Genomic DNA, 6,264 nt, shown 5'->3' with positions numbered 1-6,264 from the left:
CAAAAACAAAAAAAAAAACATAGTGTCCTGTTATCTTTTCCACGGAGCGCCATCCGTGCTTACTTTACTTGTATGCTTATTTTTGGCTCATTAGAGTTATCGCATATCCTTCTTTCGCGGTCCTTTTCAACTTATTCAAGTAAATTGACCTTCCCTTTTTCTTATTTTTTTTTGAAAGTCAATAATACAAAATATAATCATTTCTTTCATACGAAACATTTGGTTCAGTAATTTTATAATTTCCAATGAAGTTTGTGACATAATCGCGAACTGAGTTAAAAAGACGATAATGTCCTTGTTAATAGCAGCATAAAAAATTAACTATCCGCTTTAATTTTTGACGCAACCAAGGTACAAAAATGGAAAGTAGACTCTGCCTGCACCCATCTTCTTCAACCTCAAAAGATGGTCTCTTTATTGCACGGCCACCCCTCTAGTCCAGCAGTAAAAGATGATCACAACAGTGAGATTCAAACCTCACTTTTCTCGTTTGTTTAACAGTGCTGACTGTTGTTAGCTGAGTATTTGCTTCAAAAAGCCATACAAATTTTGTCGGTTATGTTCAGGAGATTGGTGGTGTCTTCAATAATACTCCTACCCCAGAGAAGGTGGGTACTCTTCGAAGAAACTTGTTATGACCCCTTAGTTCCCTAAAAAGTTCTTTCACATGTGGCAACTGAAATGCTTTCAAAATGTCTTAGTTTACCTCTATTGGTCTCGGTTAATTTCGAAACTGCTCATTCCGCTGACTCACATGGAACAATAACGACAAAAAGTTCAATTATTAATTTTGCTGACGTTTCCTTTGGGGGAAATTAATATCATTACCTGTAGTTCAAATTCCATAGTCTTCGGAAACGTGCACCTGTTTTTTTGTTTCGGTTTTTTTCTTCTGTGCTTTCTAATCCGAACGCAGGAAATTTATTAGCTAGCACTATCCCCTAGTTGTTTCATCAAACAAAGTCTTTATCTTGTTATGGCAGGACTGCATGTTTGTAATGAACGAGGAAACGACCAATTTCTCGCTTGAAGAAGTGCATTTCGTCAACATAGCGGCGACTCTCAAAATTGCCAGCTCAACAAGTCATTCCTGGTATTTGCCGTGAACGTAACTCTAAATGACTCTAACGAAAACGGACATCCATTCCATATCCAAATCAAAACTTCCCCCTCCCCTCCCTTCCCCCTCCTCCTCCCCTCCCCCTCCCCTTCCTCATCACCTCCCTCTTTTTGCGGTGTCATTTTTCGCGGGCAAAATGTGCAAACGGGATAATGGTTGATGGCGAGTCACCTACATACAGTAGGTACGGGACGTCTTCACATATAGACTCGGTCTTTTCTTGAAATACTCAAATAAACTATGATTTGCGTATTGAACTGATGCCTTCTTTTGAACGTCGTCAATAAAACCTTGCCAAGTTCTTTAATTCCTCGTAGCTACCGCGGATAGCCATGATGCAGCGGGTTTTTCACCGCCACTTGGAAGAACGGCAGGGCCTGCCATCGGAATTTTAATTCCACAACGGAGGCCACGTATTTGTCAGTCAACCACCAGTTGGCTCCCTCGTGGTGCGTGTCCCAGCGGAAAAATAAGAGAAAATGCATGTAGGTGAAACGCATTAAAAAGAGGTCAAAGAATATTGTTTGATTTGCTAGAGAAGTGCTGTTAAAGTTCCCGCAGACGGTGCGCATTTTATTGCAAACTTTCTGTCCTTCATTGTTCAACTCATAATGGACAACGCTGACCGCTGGTTCGAAATCAAGAAGCCAGTTTTGGAAAGAATGGATTGGAGTCAACTGCTTCATTTCGGGTGTGGAGGCATCGCTGAACGTAAGGACTACATCGTCATCAGTAAATATATAGTACACACCGACGCAGCACGGCGATTTTCTCTAGAAACGTACCCCCTCACCTACTTATATTATCGAGGGACTGGCTTTAAAACCTTGCCGTTTTCAAGGTTGATAACAATGGTACTTCAATTTATGTGGAAACACCGCGACCTCGCACAATCCTTTGCTTTAACGTTCACACTGCGGCTGGATATGTTAACAGGAACCGTTTCTATTGGTTAAAATCTACAAAAACATATAAGAAAGAAGTTTTGTCTGGCTTCACAATTGTAGTCTTATATAATTATACTTACAGCAAGCACTCGCTTATGCCTGTAAACAAGTTTTCCTGAACAAGGCTCTTTTTAAAAAGGGTGATATCCTCGTGTTCACAGCTTGTGAACGAGTTTTTGAAAAGAATTTTCTGGAAACTTGTTCATCGTAACGCACGGAAAGTCAAAATTGTCCAAAAGAAAAAAAAAATTGTCTAACCAAACTTGCTTGGATGGAACCTTAAGACGATAGGGCGATTGTGACTTAAAAACCAAAGTCATTACTATGGCCAATCACAACTTTCGTAAATAGCGAAATGAGTAATTTGTTGACTAATTCCAGGCGTTAGCATCAAAGAACATAATAGTTTTCAACTATTCTTGTCTATTTACTAAAAAAAATTAAGGAAGCTAGTATTTCCCAGAATATAAAGGCCCACCGAACAGATAAGCTTGGTTCACACGTGCGACGCAACTTCAAACTCAATAGACCTTTATCACACGGCGGCCATGTTGAGTCTCAGGAGAATAAAAAGCTTTGTTCTTGCACGGTAAGCCTCGCACTGAATTCGCGTCTGGCCGAGGCTTGCCGTGCGAAAACAAAGCGTTTTATTCCCCCGAGTCTCAACATGGCCGCCGAGTGATAAGGGTCTATGCAAGTGCAAGTACACGCGAACAAGTAAGCGCAAATGCAAACGCGCTTGGCTTGGACTTTCATGAACGTCAGCGAAAGTCATCAGAGCGTGACGAATAATAACCAAAAACCAATGGGAACACACGTGCCCAACTCTTTCCCGGCTTTCAAGATGGCGGCCCCCGAGGTTGACCAATCAGGCAAGAAAAAAAAAAAAAAAAAAAAAAAAAACAGCCGAAGCTGTCAGAGAGTTTCCGGTGCTTTAGGACAATATTTTCCCAGTGTTTCAACCAAGATGAAGAAAGCATAAATGTGGAAAGACGTAGCCAAAACGGTGGGATTTCAAAATGGTAAGTTGTGTCAAAAATTTTAGCTCTCTGTACCTCACAGTCAGTCGGTGCCACTTGCTCAATATTTGACCTTAATTGAATATATTTTTCTTAAAGCTTAGGCCATGAACATCCATTCAATGACTGAAACTTTTTTTCCGCATCGGCTCACTTTCGACCACAGAAAAATACTTTTAACCACGAATTTTAGCCAATAGCCATGAATAGCATTGCGTCTCGGAACTGTTGTGTCAGCGGTTATTTTAAGAGACTATGACGTCAGTTGTTGGGCGAAAATATGCAATTTCCTTTAGAGAACTAATACATTTGAACGGTTCTTGACGTCCTTGTATTGTAAAAATAGACATTTGAGAGAAAATGGTTGAGAAATATCATTCCAGAGTCCTAAACAGTTGATTTTTATATGAAACACTTTGATGTTATACATCTATAAACTTCCTTAAAGTCAATAATAATAATAATAATAATAATAATAATAATAATAATAATAATAATAATAATAATAATAATCATTTCTTAAGCGCAAATTCAACTGAAGTTTTCAAATGCGCTTTACAAATGGTATTAATTAAACAATATATATAGTGTTAAAAAGTAAACTGTAAAAGCATAAAAATTAGATCATAAACATCATGCTAACTAATTCTGTTAAAAATTAAAAATCGTATGAAAGTTATTCTAAAGGACTAATCGAGATATGCTCTTTTAAAAAGGAGAGTCTTAAGTTAATACAAAAAAGATATGATTTTTAGCTTTCGTAATTCGATCGGCTGTTACCGTCTCAGATGGGATTTGTCCCTAGCCGTAACACAACATGTATTTTTGTTATTTTTTTGGTTTTTGCCTTTCCTTTCGCTTAACTTGTATGTAAGACATGAAGAGAAAATTGAGCATGTCAGCTAAAGCCTCAACCTCCTCCATCAGCTTGAAACTACACTTTCAATGCTCATGCGTCGCTCAGAAGCCGCTGATTTTATTGGACACGGATTTTAACGCAGGAGAGTCGGATAATTTAGTAAACTCACATACTCGCGAAAAAGTTCTCAGCTTTGAGTTCCCAACGGTAAAAACCTTATCTTTAAAGGACTTTTAATATTGTTTACGTTTTTTTGTCGTTCCCTCGATAAATCGTCATGAGACAAGGTTGTTTCAAATGTTTGCTTTGAATTTTTGCGCGGGAAATTCTGGAAGCCGGTGGCTGTGGAAGCAAAAGGTATTGCGCATGCTCACCGTTTGAGGGCGGTGTTCCCTTGGTAAATCGTCACAAGACAGGGTTGTTTCAATTGTTTGCTTTAAATTTTTGCGCGGGAAATTCTGCCGGCCGGTGACTGTGAAGGGGGAAGGCATTGCACATGCCCACCGTTTGAGCGCGGTGAAGTCTGGGACCGCCACTGCAGTGGGGTCGTTAGAAAAACAAGACAACCAGCTTGCTCGTGTTTTCATACAAATGCACTGTATTTCAACAGCTTGTTCTCGATCATGGTAGTCAAACGAGCCCAAAGCCATCAGGTCCGATAAACAAACAAATTATTTACAATTTTTTTTTCACTTTCTAGCTATTCACAAGGATCTTTCGTGTTACTATAAAAATCTACTTTCTGTCTCTTTAGAAATATAATTGTTAACGTCAATATATATAAACTGACCAGCGCCCAGTTGTTCAAAGCGGGTTCAAGGTCCTGGCTAATCATCAAGTGCCAACGTAGTTTGAGGTTAATTTTCAAAGTGTGATATATCGGTAGCGTTAATTTGTAAGATTTACTGCAAACTTCGTGCAATAACTAAACGACTCCCTTTATTCGAGAAACCAACCTTTTGCGATTTGGATAGAAATCACGAAAATGAAGCCATGATCTTCTGCAGGGCCCAGTTGTTCAAAGCCCGATTAAGTTAATCCTAGGTTAAGATGAAGTTTGATTCGAGTTTATTCACTAATCAATAAGGATTTGCTGCTTTTAGCTTTGACTTAAACTTTTCTGTTAACCATTAGTTTAAATTCAGGGCCGGGTTGTTCGAAATCCGATTAACCTAATCCTGGATTAACGTGAGCTTTGATTCAAGTTAATTACTAATCGGTAAAGATTCTTCCAAAAGATTTTTGACCCTCAGTTTTGACTTAGACTTTTCTTTACTTTTAGCTTGAAATAAGGCTTTAAACCCACTTTTTCAGAGCGAGATGAAAACCTCGATTCACTTTTAATCGTAGACTAGCGTTAATCGGCCTTAGAACAGCCCGGCCCAGAGGCCTAACTCATTTTTGAAGAGCGAGATGAAAACCTCCGTTAACTTTTAATCGGTGATTAGGGTTAATCTGCTTTCGAACAACCGGGCCCGAGGTTTCGTTAATCCGGAAGAATAAAAGGAACCAATGTTTCTTTCTGATTAGATAACGAGTACTCCCTTATTTTTGCTTAGGGAAAGGAAAGCGAGCAAACCCTCCGCGCGTCGTGTCTCCTCGCGAGAGGCAATTTCGGGCGCGCGCGCGAAGTTCGCTCGCTTTACTATCCCTAAGAAAAGTAAGTGACTTCTCGTAGTCTATCTCTTGCTTAAAGAGCTTAAACTGTTATTTTTAGTCTGTGAAGTCGTCAATTCAAAGGATATGAAAAATATAATTTATCGGCACTCGAATCGCCCGGCGCTAAGTGATAACACTGGATTACTTTGTCCCGCTTCGAACAACAAGGATTTGTGTTGCAATCTGTATTCTACGAGAAGGCAGCATTTTTTCAAGGCGAAACTATAGAATATCTTCCAACGTTCGTAGTGTCATTCAGAACAAGGGGCTCTTTGTTTTCGAGAGCGTCTGTGAGCGATTCGCTTTCCAAAGGAGGAAGCATGCCGCAAACTTGACCGCTTTCGTGGGTTCTGTTTATAAGAAGGCGTCCGCCGAAGCGGGTTGTGGCGAGCGTCAATATGAAGTTGTTGCAGCTGATGATGTCAAGGTAGAGAATAAAGAGTCTGTTGGTCCGGTTGAGCACTGGTTTTTTGTTCGACAACTGGCTCCATCGGCTGAACTCTGCCGCCAGTTCGTTCAAGCTCATTTTCAGCCATAAGCTCTTCGTACTGTTTTTGTAGTTCCTCGCGCGTTTTCTCGTACTTTAGTTTATATTCAGAGTGAACGGCCTGCTGATCGGAAAACTCAGAAGGGGACAGCGAGTTTTGATACTGTTCTTGC

General features: G+C 39.9%; 1 protein-coding gene and 2 pseudogenes across 2 annotated transcripts in view; 1 reads left to right on the top strand and 2 right to left on the bottom strand.

Annotated features, from left to right (window-relative positions):
• LOC146470798 (uncharacterized) overlaps positions 1 to 6,264 on the top strand; it is a 68,442-nt gene that overhangs the window by 6,923 nt on the left and 55,255 nt on the right. The window lies entirely within an intron of this gene.
• Positions 1,239 to 4,595, bottom strand: LOC146470804 (uncharacterized; annotated as a pseudogene).
• The window catches only part of LOC146470803 (uncharacterized), a 5,765-nt pseudogene continuing 4,021 nt past the window's right edge, over positions 4,521 to 6,264 (bottom strand).

Source organism: Pavona decussata, unplaced genomic scaffold, assembly GCF_977016875.1.
Source record: "Pavona decussata unplaced genomic scaffold, jaPavDecu1.1 SCAFFOLD_110, whole genome shotgun sequence".
NCBI classification, from domain to species: domain Eukaryota; kingdom Metazoa; phylum Cnidaria; class Anthozoa; order Scleractinia; family Agariciidae; genus Pavona; species Pavona decussata.
Note: the sequence above shows the minus strand (reverse complement) of the source record. Positions and strands in the feature narration are given on the sequence as shown.